Below are 12474 nucleotides of genomic sequence, written 5' to 3'. Positions count from 1 at the left end.
AGACTGCGGGGGGGGGGGCGGGGGGTGGAACAGGGAAGAAAGGTGCAATGGTACAATTGCATCCCACCTGAATTCTTGATCTATTCAGAGCCAAGAGCCCAATCCTGAAGAAGCCAGAATGTCTGGTCCCCCTTCTCCAGTAGGGCAGGCAGCCAGCAGTGCCTCTTGAACCCAATCCCAGCCAAGCTGCTTAGTCCCTCTTCACAAGCTGATGAAGCCATTTTTAAGCTGGGTTTACTTTTCTTCATCTTCCCCACTCCCGCAAAAGAGCTGTGTTTCCAATTCAAAACAAGAATTCAGATAAGAGCCACTTCAGGGGCTCTTATGACCTACATTATGTAGGTCAGACTAAAATTACCACAATGGTCCAATCTTTCTTGTAATCTAGGACTTCACAATGGTGTAAATGAGAACACATCATTTACTAACGATAAGTTTGTCAGTGACATTTACATTTCAGTCCACAGGTTTGGCAGAAAAGGGCTCTGAGATGTTTGATTTGACAATACAATACAGAAATTCTAAAAAACACGCTAGAGAAATAACAAGCAGGCCAGAGGTCAAGTTGCAAACAGAACCCTTAAGAACTAAAAGCTAATATATTGACACCTTTTAAATAATTGATAAATTACTAAAATGTTTAAATGAATAATTTAAGAGCTAGATCTTTTTAGCTGCCTTCTAGTAGTAGCGGTTCATTTAACAGCTGCACTTATTAAAAGAAGATAGTACTTTAGGCGATTCTTTATGCTTTACCTTTAGGAATATTTTTAGGACACATACAAGGTTTTCAGTGCCTCTTAAACCATTATTCTTTCACCGGGAGAAAGATCAGTACTGAAATCCCTTGTGAGGGGCACGATGAAGCTGACATAAGTATCCTAGTTCCATAACCCTCAATTTGTCGCACTTGTGTAACACATGCATGAATGTAATTATTTAAGTCTCTGCTTAGTTCTCTGCACCAAACTTGTTTAATCAAATTTGTTGGTTGAAGGTAAAGTATTATGCAAAGAGCTAAATGTTTGCCCTTTGATACATACTAGAGATGTCCTTTTTTCTTCAAGCTTTTGTCCAGCATCAAAAATTCGATTCCACTGTATTTTATCAACTCATTAATAAAATACAATTATATCACTTGGATTAAACAATGTATTTAAGACAGCCCTCTTAAGAGTCAAGAAGTCCAAAGAAGATGCAGTCCTTTCTTTCCTTCCCCCTATACTGCAGGAGCTCTCATTATCTGTTATAATTTTATCCATCAGCATGGGCGGGTGAGAGACACTTGTGTGGGGGGTGGGGGAGGAGGGAAGAAGGGGTGACCAGGGCGCAAGTATAGAAAGGAGGGGGACTGCTCCTGCCCAACTTCAAGCTTAGGTCACATGCTTCAGCTGCGTGGGGTGCCAGCCAGACTTGGTCAGGGACTGTGGCAGCAGTGGAAGGTTCTACTCTTTTTGCACTTGCTCCCTGCCTGTCCTCTTCAGCCAAGGAGCAGGTGGCTCAAGGGGGGGGGACTGCCCACCATCACCACTGTTCCCAGCAGAGCCCAATGCCCTGCACAGCCACTCCCCACAGTCCACAGCTAGAGCAGAGCAGGAGTGGCTCTGGGATTCCCCCTGTCCCCAGGTCAGCTAGGGACAGTGGCAGTAGGCAGTGCCCCCTCCCTATCATGTGCCTAGTTCCTGCCTGGCCCCCTGACATCCCCATCCAGCTGCAAAAAGTGCCTGTGCAGAGTACCAGGCTCCTCTAGGAACAGTAGCAGCAGCAACCCCATCCCCCCTTCCTGCACTTACTCTCTGTTCCTCCACCCTCCCCCAGGCACCCCCTGCTACCAAGGTGGAAAGAAAGGTCACTGTGCTACATAGTAGAAACGGGATGCAACAGTACCACCATACCCCTCTGAATCTGCCCCTGCCATCAGGCACACATTAAGTATCTTCTAGCATGCCAGAACATTATTAATATTTTGGGAGCATTCTATTCTACATGTTTGTGAAATAAATTCCAGGACTTGAAGTCTATAGGGGGAAAAGTGAATGTATAGTAGAAAGTGCCACTAGATTTAGATCCTACTTGAGCAAGGTACTGAGACAGATGGCTATTATATTTTTAATGCAAAAAAGGGAGAGGGGCGTACAGGTGGAAAGAAGGAGGACCAGTTAAAACAGCAGTTATGTCCCTCCCTGCTCAGAGAAAGTAAAAACAAATTGGTGAAAAGATTTCTTCAGAATTTTAATATTGAATAATTACAGTTTTCTTTAATACCATATAAAATGTCAAAAGTACTTTGCATAAGTTTTATGCAAATCACAGATATTTCTATTACTGTAAAAATTCATCATGGCACTGAGGCAAAGGGCTAGGGGGTAACAAAAGATGGGAAGGGTTTGACGAATATGAAAGGGAGTTGGGGTTTTTGTCAAGAGCATTTGGCTAGTGGCAATAATGGTGGGCTTTGGTCACTGCAGAGGAATGAGAGAGCACCTGCTCTTTTGTTAAAAAGTGGACAGAAATAAATCAGCAATTTCTTTCCTTTACCTTCCAATGCACCAAGTTGAACTCCCTTTAAACTAAGAAATGAGGCTGAGCTCAGCATAACCCAGGAGATGCACATTCCCACCTCCATTTACTGGAGACAGAATGGAGCTTTCTTGCACTTAAATGTTCTGCCAGCTTTGCCTCAGTCAAGGTAACAACAGCATTCCTACCACATTTCTATGTGGGAGGCAATCTCTATACCCAAAGCTGTAAGAGGGTCACAAAAAGCCCAAAGCCTTTGTTACAAATAACTATATTTTTTACATTAAATATTCCAGCTTTCTTGCAAGGCAGGTTCTGTTCAAAGTTCAGCAGTCACACAGGTAGCATTTTGCCCATACACCAAAATTTCTCCTCACCTAAGGCTAGATTTCACGCATGTAAAAATGTCACATTTCTATGCATGAGATTTTCAGTAGCAAAAATTAGCAACAGTATATGACTCTACAATAAATATTCATTATTAAAGACATGCAGCAGCAGAGTTACTTAACCTACAGCCATCCAAGGAAAATTTTCTGTCACTAAATTTATTAAATGAATAATTTAAGAACTAGATCTTTTTAGCTGCCTTCTAGTAGTACCAGTTCATTTAACAGCTGCATTTATTAAAAGAATATAGTGCATTAGGCAATTCTTTATGTTTTACCTTAGGATATTTTTAGGACACATACAAGGTTTTCAGTGCCTCTGTACCTCTTAAAAAGGACATATTTTTTACTCCAGAAAAGCACAAGTAAACTTGCTGTACTGATTGCAGACATTTATACATGCCTTTCCAGACTTCAAGAGGGAGTTTTATTCAAGGAGTGGTTACAAGCCTTGACCTCCTTCAGCTGGCAGTTTCATTTCTGAAGCTTAAATGACTGACTATCTCATCTATTAACTGATTTCTCCTTGTGATCCACTTGAATCATTTTTCAAGGTAACAACTATTGGTTTTCCTTTCAACAGAACTACAACTAGAAGTTTTGTACCCTCTCAAAACTTCTTATTTGTGGTTCACAGTAAGTTAGTAGGTTTTTGTTTCTCAGTCTGCTATATTTTAATTATTTTGGATTCATCCTTTGGGAAACATTTTGAATGTTTAAGCCAACATCCAATTCTTTTCAGGTTTGATTTTTTGTCACATCAGAATATTAATGCCATTAACTATTTTGAACTAACCCCCCCCAAACCAGGATGAAAACGCCTTTTGATTCTCAAGCATACTGAACTTTAGTGCATTTTAAAGGCACAAAATGATTAAGCTTATGTTATGAAGGAGAGAACATTTCAATTAACCAGGAAAAAAACAAAAGAAAGAAAAACAGGCAGATAGGTCCTGCTTCTTGACTTACTGGCAAGCAATCCGATTCCATTTGCTAATGATCCAACCCATGCAGTCTTTCCTTTCCCTTCTCCAAAAGCATCCAGCCATTCCAAATACAAGACTCCAACTGCTAGCGGAGATCCATAACACAAGAACTGAGTAAAGAAGGAAACTACAACTATCACCCAGCCCCATCCACCATCTGGAGGCTTCTGAAATACCATTTTATAGGATGAGCCAAGAGGTATCTGCAGGCACTGTGCAAAAAAGAACAAAACAGAAAAACTGAGATAAGATTTAAGTTTAATTTTGTTAGCATAATCATACAATTCTTGCATGTGTACATATTCACTATACTAAGAAATACACTTGCCAAAGCAACACACCAGTTTTCTGACAGTAAAAGACAAATTTGCATAGGAACTATAATCCTATCAAACACCACTTAACACTTCTAACAGTGCACAATATGCAATGTTACATAATGTATGAAGGTAAAATTCCATGTCTATGCCACAAGCAAAGAAATTTAGAATGTGTAAACCTGGGTTATCAGAATATAAAACAGACACAAAATGACTATAAAGGTTTAACTAGGGATGGACACTGGTCCAGGGAATGACATATGACACTAGAAGTCACAAGAGCCACATTTTATTCCTGGCTCTACCTTTGGCAAAATGTGTGACTATAGACAATTCTATGCTGCAGTCTGCCTTCTGTAAAATGTCAAAGCTATTGCAGAGCCCCTTGGAAAAAAGTGTTTTCAGACCCAGATATATTATAAATAAAATAGTTAGGTTTTAATAAGTTTAAGTTGCTAGGATAAGACATCTGTAGCAGTGTTGGATTTGAGGAAGATGTAGAGACAAAATAACACAATCTGAGAGTACTTCTAACTTTTACCACTAAAATTTAAGGATTATTTGTAAATATTCAAGGAATATTTACAAAAAATAATGGGGTAGACTAAAATAAAAGAGTTCAAATGTTACAATTCTAAGCATAATATTCCCAAATTGAATTTTCATTTATGAAAAAGTGTTACAAGAGACCTTAACATTGTTTCTACAAAGTCTCACTACAGAGACAGAGAATGGCTGGAATATAGATGCAATTGATTGTTAGTTTAGAGAGTTAACTTACAGAAGATTGACTCCAACTTCCTAGAAGATATTATTCTATTTTTACTTGTTAATTCTACCTGTGGAGAAATAAGATAGAGAGCTCTTCATCAAAAATTATCAAGTGGCAGTAAAAGAAAAAAAATCGTGATGTCAGCACGATCCAATAGATTAATATTGCACTCTAATAGAAACTTCAGAAGTAAATTAAGTCATCTAAATGCAAAGAGACACTAACCTTCTCTCAGTTATAGAGTGGCTGACAGCAGCCTTGGATCCAAACAGAGCAAAAATGTAGGCTATAAACATGAAACAAACTTTGACCATTTTATGTCTCTTTAGGAATGATTTACAGAGTTTAAGATACTGATTATCTTTCAGAAATATACTATTGCCAGTTAGATACCCAAATTTGTGATCCAATTCTTTAGTTTCTTTCCCCTCTACTTTTTTCTCTGGTAAATTCTGGTTAATACGCTTTTCCTGATACTGCATCAGCATATCTGTTGTTACCTCCCTTTTTGAAATGCCTCTCATATTACCAAAGCACCATATCAAAGGCATCAAAAAGTTGTTTTAAAATTTAAGAATAAAGTCTTCTGGGCACAGAATACATCCTTGTTTTAGTACAAGATTATGCATGTGTATCCATCTAACCTCTCACAGAGGTTGTACATATATATCCCCTTGCATTAAAAGCCTAACATATTTGTATTCAACTGTGGCAGTTAAGTGGTGATTATAATGGTTTTAAGCAAGTCTCTTCAGAAAACATGAAAAGTAGTGTTAAGAAAAAAAATTAAAAATTAGCTATTTTGTTTTTAGAAGAGTCATATAATAAATAAAACATTAGTACAGTGCATGTATTTTAGCTGCAGTATTGAGCTCTTAATTCCTCTTGCCTTGAAGCTCTGAAATTTGGCATATTAGCTCAGCAAAAACAGTTTAAAACAGTTTGCTTGGTTGTTTGTTTTTTGTTTGTTTGGTGTTTTTGCTCCAGACCACTGATGGGGACATGGGGGAAAAAGAATGCAAAAGCTTTTTTTCATCACAGGGTTTGTCACATCCTAACTGTGAAATCAGGGGGAATAATCTGGATCAGATCCTCAGCCAGTATAAATCTAAATGGATTCATTGACTTTAGAGGAGCTCTGCCTGTCTGGAGGCAGTCAGCACTGTGCTGTGATGACATCTTTCCCCACCTCAGCCACTAAATTAAGAAATGATAGTTTTTAATAGTTAGTTTTAACTTTGGTATATAATCTTTGTAAGAGGTCTTGTGAAAAGTATACAATCTTTAGAAAATAAACAACACCCCTCAACATTCAATACTATGTACTGAAATTGCACATACTTTCATTTGCACAACAATATTTCTATTCACATGAACTTTTTTCTTTATTAAAGAAGATAGAAAAGGAAGAAACTGTACAAACTTATTATTCTTACTAACCAAAAATGTTTTACCACAGTCATAAACCAAATTTCTATTATTTCTGTTACAAGCCTGATTTCATCCTCACCTTGCAACACAAAAGTTATTTCCACTAAAAAAAACTGGTGCCATGTAGCAAACTTTTTTTTGGTTGTAATTTGGATACACAATGTTGACATAGGAGAAATTTACAACCATAGCTAAAAGCCAAAAACCACTCTAAACTTCAAATAGAATAGCAACTTCAAAATGTAGATTATTTCAGAAATCATGAGCACATTACTAAGTTTCTGACCTGAAGAGTCATACTTGAGAAGTTAGTTATGGGTGACTTGGAAACTTCAGAATGGTTCACTTGGCTCCAGAATTACAGTGAATGCAAGGTGACTTATAGACTTAGTAATTCTGTTTCTTTTACTGAAAAGAAATCATCTTTAAGAGAGTCTATCACAGTGAACATTATTTAACAAAACCAACTGCAAGAGAAACCTCCATGACATCTTTGCAAGCTGCCCTCTTATCCAGTCCTGCTGACAGCCAGAGCTTGCAACTTTTGGTTACTAAATCCTGGCATCTTCTCCATCTCTCACAAGCCACTAGTGGAGACAAGACACCAACGGAATATTCCTTTTTGTACATTTCTCAGATACTTACTTTTCAGAGCTGTCAGGAAGAATTTGTTTTGACGGAACAGATAGAAATTTTATCCCTGTCCCTTCTCTAAGGAAGAGAAGTCCTATTAAGGGGCATATATCCATAGAAGGCATTCTTGTGCGCAGAGAAAGTTCTAGGAAGTGAAATCACAATGTATTGTATTTGGCAAATGAGTAGGGAGGAGGGAAGTAGAGGAAAGAGACTGTAACTAGCCATCATGCCTTGCTTGATTTTGATTTGAAGCAACCTCTTTGAGATTAAACTGCTGCCAGGAACATGGATATTTTACTACTTCACAGGTGCAAACTATAAAAGCTGTAAGTGTAGTGTATTAGCAGACTATTGTAGGCAGCTGATTTTCTAATTCCCTTGATTAAACAATGCTCTTAGACCTATAGGGATTCTAACATGCTCCTGCTCTTCTGAACTACCACCAGCTCAGACAGCTGGAACAATTTTCAAGTTCTGCTGGGGTCACCTATTCTCCCCCCCACCCATCAGATTCTATGGTCATTCCAACTCAAGTTCTCTTCTCTAGTTTGAATACAGTACCCACATCTGGATTTGCCTACATGCGATGGCCTCTCCCCCAATTTTTTTGTATGCAGGAGATGCTGGAGCATGATAACGTTTGCAACAGGCCTGTCTGCAGACCCTCAGTAGAAGAAACCAGGCATGGAGCCTATATGGACAATGGTAGCAGTTGGGGAAATCAATTCACAAAATTTAGTTGGGAGTCTTAAAAGCCACACAGTATTAAGATCAGGAGATTACTATCCTAGTATCAGTGCTCTGCAAGGCTTTGCCTCCAAAAGCACATCACACTTTTTTTTAAATCTTCATTAACTTTGGAAATACTTATTGGTAAAAGTGATCAGCAACTCCTGCATACAAGAGTGCCAAATCATCAAAAGCTATTAGAAATTCAAGAAAGAAAAAGCAGAGTTCAGGTGAAACTTTAAGGAAACTGAATCACTTGAAAATATGGAAATGTATACCAAATACATTCATAAGCATCGGGGTAACCCATTACTGTAAAAAATTTAAATCATGAATTAATCATGAACTCTAACCACAAAGGAGGAAGGGGGAAAAAAGGTACTCGATAACAGCTCTACCAAAAGACCCCCTCTCCCCCTGCCCTACAACCTGCAGCTATAGTGTCTTAGATTTGGGGAAGACATCCAATTGATATAGTTGCAGTGTAGAATACTGGAGATCTACACCACAGTGAACTGGTGCTGTTACTAGCTACAGTATATCATCAAACTTTTTCATATACCCTCACAAACTTGGGCTAAAAGATACTCGGATGCATTATTTCAGAGCATAAGGATTCCATGGCATGTGGCCTTTTACTAGAGAGAGAAGAAGAATTTTTAGTTTACTATTTGCCTAAGAAGCATGCTATTTTCTGTGGACAGCATATGGCTGCAAAGAAAGCAGAAGTCAGCACAACCAACGTATGGTTAAGACTTAAGCCATTCCAGTTTTGCAGGGTATTGGTACACAGTTAAGTACCTAGGCCATAAGCTCTCTTATTTTCAAAGAGTTTAATTATGATTAAAGACAGTAAAACATGTTAAAATAAACCTAAAATCTTGAAGTTTTACTCTGAAGTAATGATATACATTGCCAACTTTCACTACAGCTTACATGATAAAACCTTCTCCACAAAATTGTAATTTAATTATTTCTCATTCACTCATTGCATTAGATACTGGTCATTATTATATGCAATTATCATAAAGTTGCAATATTTTTATTAAACAAAAACAAACATTTGCACATTTATTTTCTTAAATATGAAATGTTACCTATTTACTTGATATCAACTCTTCTCATTTAAAAATATTGTCCCCTATTCTTCCCCAGTACTTCTTGCTTTCACAATTTAGTCTTCTCCCCTACCCTCTCTTTTCTTTTAATGTCTTTCAACCACTTACACTCCTTGGTTTCTCTTTAGTAAGTCACCTATGAAACTCAACAATTAGCGTTTTTCTCCACCACATTTTTTCTGTGTAATAGTGTAAGAGACCTACAAGTCAGTCAAGTGTTCTTCCTTTAACATGTACACAAAGGGAAAAAATGAATTTAGACTAAGCACATATATGGAAGAAGCAGCATTTAATTAAGCCAAGTTCATATAGTCCAACAAACATAACCAAATTGTACCCCATCTCAATTTTTGTTTGCTATACAAGAATCAAGTGGTAAACGCTAAGCCAAAAAACCCAATGTATATCACACAGCAACCCTAGGAACTATAATTATTCAGAAAAGTCCTTTCATTCAACTAAATACTAGAGCTCCCAGCTGCAAAAGTAAAAAAGAAAGCCCAAGACTTATAATGTACAATCCATAACTACTCCTTGCCCATGCTCTTGCCAAGCCCATTTGTTCTCCTGAGAGAACCCTTTTCTCACTTAGTGACAGTTTTATAGCAACCAGTTCCTCTTATCAGTCTCCCCCCACCCCTAATAAAGTCTTCCCCTGCCTGGTTCAAAGAACAAGAAGTTACCCAGAAAACGCATTATCCTAAGATCAGTTTTGCAAATAAAGGATGATCCGCAGGGTGGCACTTACCCAGAGATCATTAGTGACCAGGTCTGGATGCCAGGCTCCCTACTGCATGTTCTTTCCTGTCTGCCACTTCGGGGTGTTCTGCCCCTGATGGGACCTTTTGGAAAGAAAGCCTGTAGCATTACAGGGAAATCCGAAGATGTGGATTATTCTGTAGTGGATTATTAGCAAATCACCTTAACTTTCTTTAGAGTCCTTCTGTGAACAACCCCTTGTTAACTGACAACTTCATGCATACAACAGTGTAGCAGAATATACTTGGTGCGGTTTATTAGTGAACTGCCCACTCCCCCACACACCCCGTAATTGAAAGACACTGAAGTTAAGGGGCGGGGGGGGGGCGGCTTGTGCTAAACCAGTCGCATGCTGTGCCTGCCTTCCTAGTGTTTCGATCACACTGGGCGAGCAAAGGCAACGGGGAAGTCCACTCTAACTAAGCCCAGGTCTCTGCCCTTCTATTGTTCCGCTGGGGCAATAGGGCTCCCTCCCGCTCCGGGGCTCGGACACCCACGCACAGCCCCGGGGCCCAGCCAGGCGGGAAGTGCACGGCGCCGCGAGGCCCCTGAAAGGACTCAGCCCAGGCGGGGCGGCCCCAGCACCAACCAACCACCCCGACCCGACTCCGCTGTACCTGCGAGCGCCGGAGGGTGGGTGCCGGGAGCGCCGCTTTATGAGCGGCCGGGGCTGGAGCAGCCGCGGCGCTCGGCTCCATCCCCAGCCCCGTGTCCGGCGGGCAGCCGCGGCGCGGGGGGACGGGGCCGGTCCAAACCGGTTGTAACTAAGCGAGTGGCTGTGGGGAAGCTGTGGCGGCGGCGCGGGCGGTAGGGGCGCTGCTGCCGCCGGAGCCCGAGCCGGAGCCGGGGACAGCCGGAGGGGCCGAGCCCTCCTCCACCACCTGCCGCATCCCGCGGGCCCTGGGCCAGTCCCCCCCGCGCTCAGCATCGCCTGTTCGGCCGGCTTCCTGCGGCTCCGCGCCTGGCAGGCAAAAATCCCGAGCTGGAGCTGGGCCCGGGGGCTTCTGCGGGGACAGTGACTGGGTGCAACCAGGAGCTGCTGATAATTGAACACTCCCCTCGCCCCACAGTCCGTCCTGTCATCGCTGCTGGCGGCCCTCTGCTCTGGGGAAGCCTGAAGGAAAAGTCCCTCGCTGCTGCTGCTGGCTGCCCGCCCCAGGGGAGGGCACGGGGGTGCCCACGAGCAGGCTTTCAGCTCCTGGTTTCACCCACCCCATGCACTTGACCCAAGTGGCCGCACCAGTCCCTCAGCACTAGGCTGATGCCCCGGGAAATGACCCGTGGAAAGCGGAAGCCCTAGGCAGTGGTAGACAGTACCCTTAGCTTTCTAATTAGGTCAGTGTTTGTCATGGCACTTCACCATGGTTACCAACCTTGTTTCTTCTGCTACCCCTTCCATTCCTGGTGCCCAGACTTTTTTAAGTTTTGTGCTTAGATGATCAGCTCCTCAAAGGGAGGGCTACCTGCCTGCAGTTCTTCATTCTGAATAGGCCAGGCCAGGCCAGGGTCTGTGTAAATGGCCCAAAGGTGTGATGCCACTGGGGTAGATGTACCTGAGGCCCCCTCTGCACCTTACACCTCAGGCTTGATTAACCCAGTCATCACACCTTAAATTGTGACCGATTAATGGCATGATAAAAGGAGCAAGCTACAAAATTATTATCAGATTATTACTTGAATGAGGGCCCAGGTGCTGAGATAACTTTAAATTAGGTTGTGGCACAGTAGAACTCAGCACTTCAGAGCCACCTGTGTATCTAAGCCTGAGGTGAGGAAGGTTTTGTAGCCCAGGCTGAACCCTCTGTTGTAACGGTACAGCTGTTTTTGGTACCCCAACTTTCCAGTGTCAACACAAGCTCTAGTCAAATCACACCTCTAGACTGCATTGTAGTCATTCCCTTGAGACAGAACTTAAAAGAGGGATCCTCATCAATCTTAGCTCCCAGGGGGTATGAATAAGCCATTGTTACAAACTTATGTAACCGTATCCTGAACTGGCTTTAAACAAGCTATGAGCACAGGCCACAAAACCCACATAGGAATCTAGATAACTGTCCAGGGGATTAGTCCATGCTGAGTTCCTGCTATTGTCTACACTATCACCAGTGCCTTAGTTCAAAGCTTGCTCTGATAGATCTATGCAAGATCCTACCACAGTAGTTGCTAAGGTGCCTACAGTGAGCTTTTTTCATATTTAGTTTATCCATTTTCCTTTAGACTTCTTGTCAAGACCGGATTAATTAGCCATGCTAGCCTGAAGTTATGCAGGGCAATGTGGCACCTTGGTGCATTTATAAATGGGTTCTGGGAGTGGAAGGGTGCTTTAATTAGAGCGGCGCTGAGAGCCACTAGAGCCCAGAGTGTCACGTGTATTAGTGTCCCCATACTGAAAAATGATGGTGGGGGCATTTTAACTAAAGCTTGTTGACCCTTGCTGTTGAAGCAGGGATTCCACCCCGTCCCCACCAATCTCCCACAGCACAGACCCCAGCCCCACGGACCCTAGGCATGTGGTATGCTAGCAAATGCAGAGGTGTCTCTGTGGGTCTCCGATTTCACTGGGACAGACAGAACAGAACAGTGACCGCTTGGGGCTTTTTGGAGCTAATCAACAAGTCAGCTGGTAAGCTGTTTAAGAAGAGTTTGAACTAATGGAATAGAGGCTATTGTTTTGCTGATGAGGTGATAAACACTGTTATCAGCCCCCTGCTGGCTTGCTTGCCTGTCAGTTTGCTGTAGACAGTATAAAGAAGCAGGAAGAGGGAGATTGAAAAGCTCCATATCATCAATAGATGCATGCACTGCACACACCCC

General features: G+C 41.7%; 1 long non-coding RNA gene across 3 annotated transcripts; it reads right to left on the bottom strand.

Moving 5' to 3' along the window:
• Positions 1–3933: 3933 nt before the first annotated feature.
• LOC109290925 lies at positions 3934–10894 on the bottom strand. Of its 3 annotated transcripts, none has more exons than XR_002095713.1 (4): positions 10873–10894; positions 9650–9759; positions 4997–5054; positions 3934–4107 (listed from the first exon to the last, which is right to left on the bottom strand). It is a non-coding gene; the product is annotated as an uncharacterized LOC109290925 (long non-coding RNA). The 3 variants fall into 3 exon arrangements; XR_002095712.1 differs by lacking the exon at positions 10873–10894 and adding an exon at positions 9964–10254; XR_002095711.1 differs by lacking the exon at positions 10873–10894 and having other exon boundaries at positions 9650–9957.
• Positions 10895–12474: the final 1580 nt, after the last annotated feature.

This window comes from Gavialis gangeticus, unplaced genomic scaffold, assembly GCF_001723915.1.
Source record: "Gavialis gangeticus isolate Ggan-Ray unplaced genomic scaffold, GavGan_comp1, whole genome shotgun sequence".
Lineage (NCBI taxonomy): Eukaryota > Metazoa > Chordata > Crocodylia > Gavialidae > Gavialis > Gavialis gangeticus.
The sequence above is the reverse complement of the archived record's forward strand: the minus strand, read 5'-3'. Positions and strand labels throughout refer to the sequence as shown.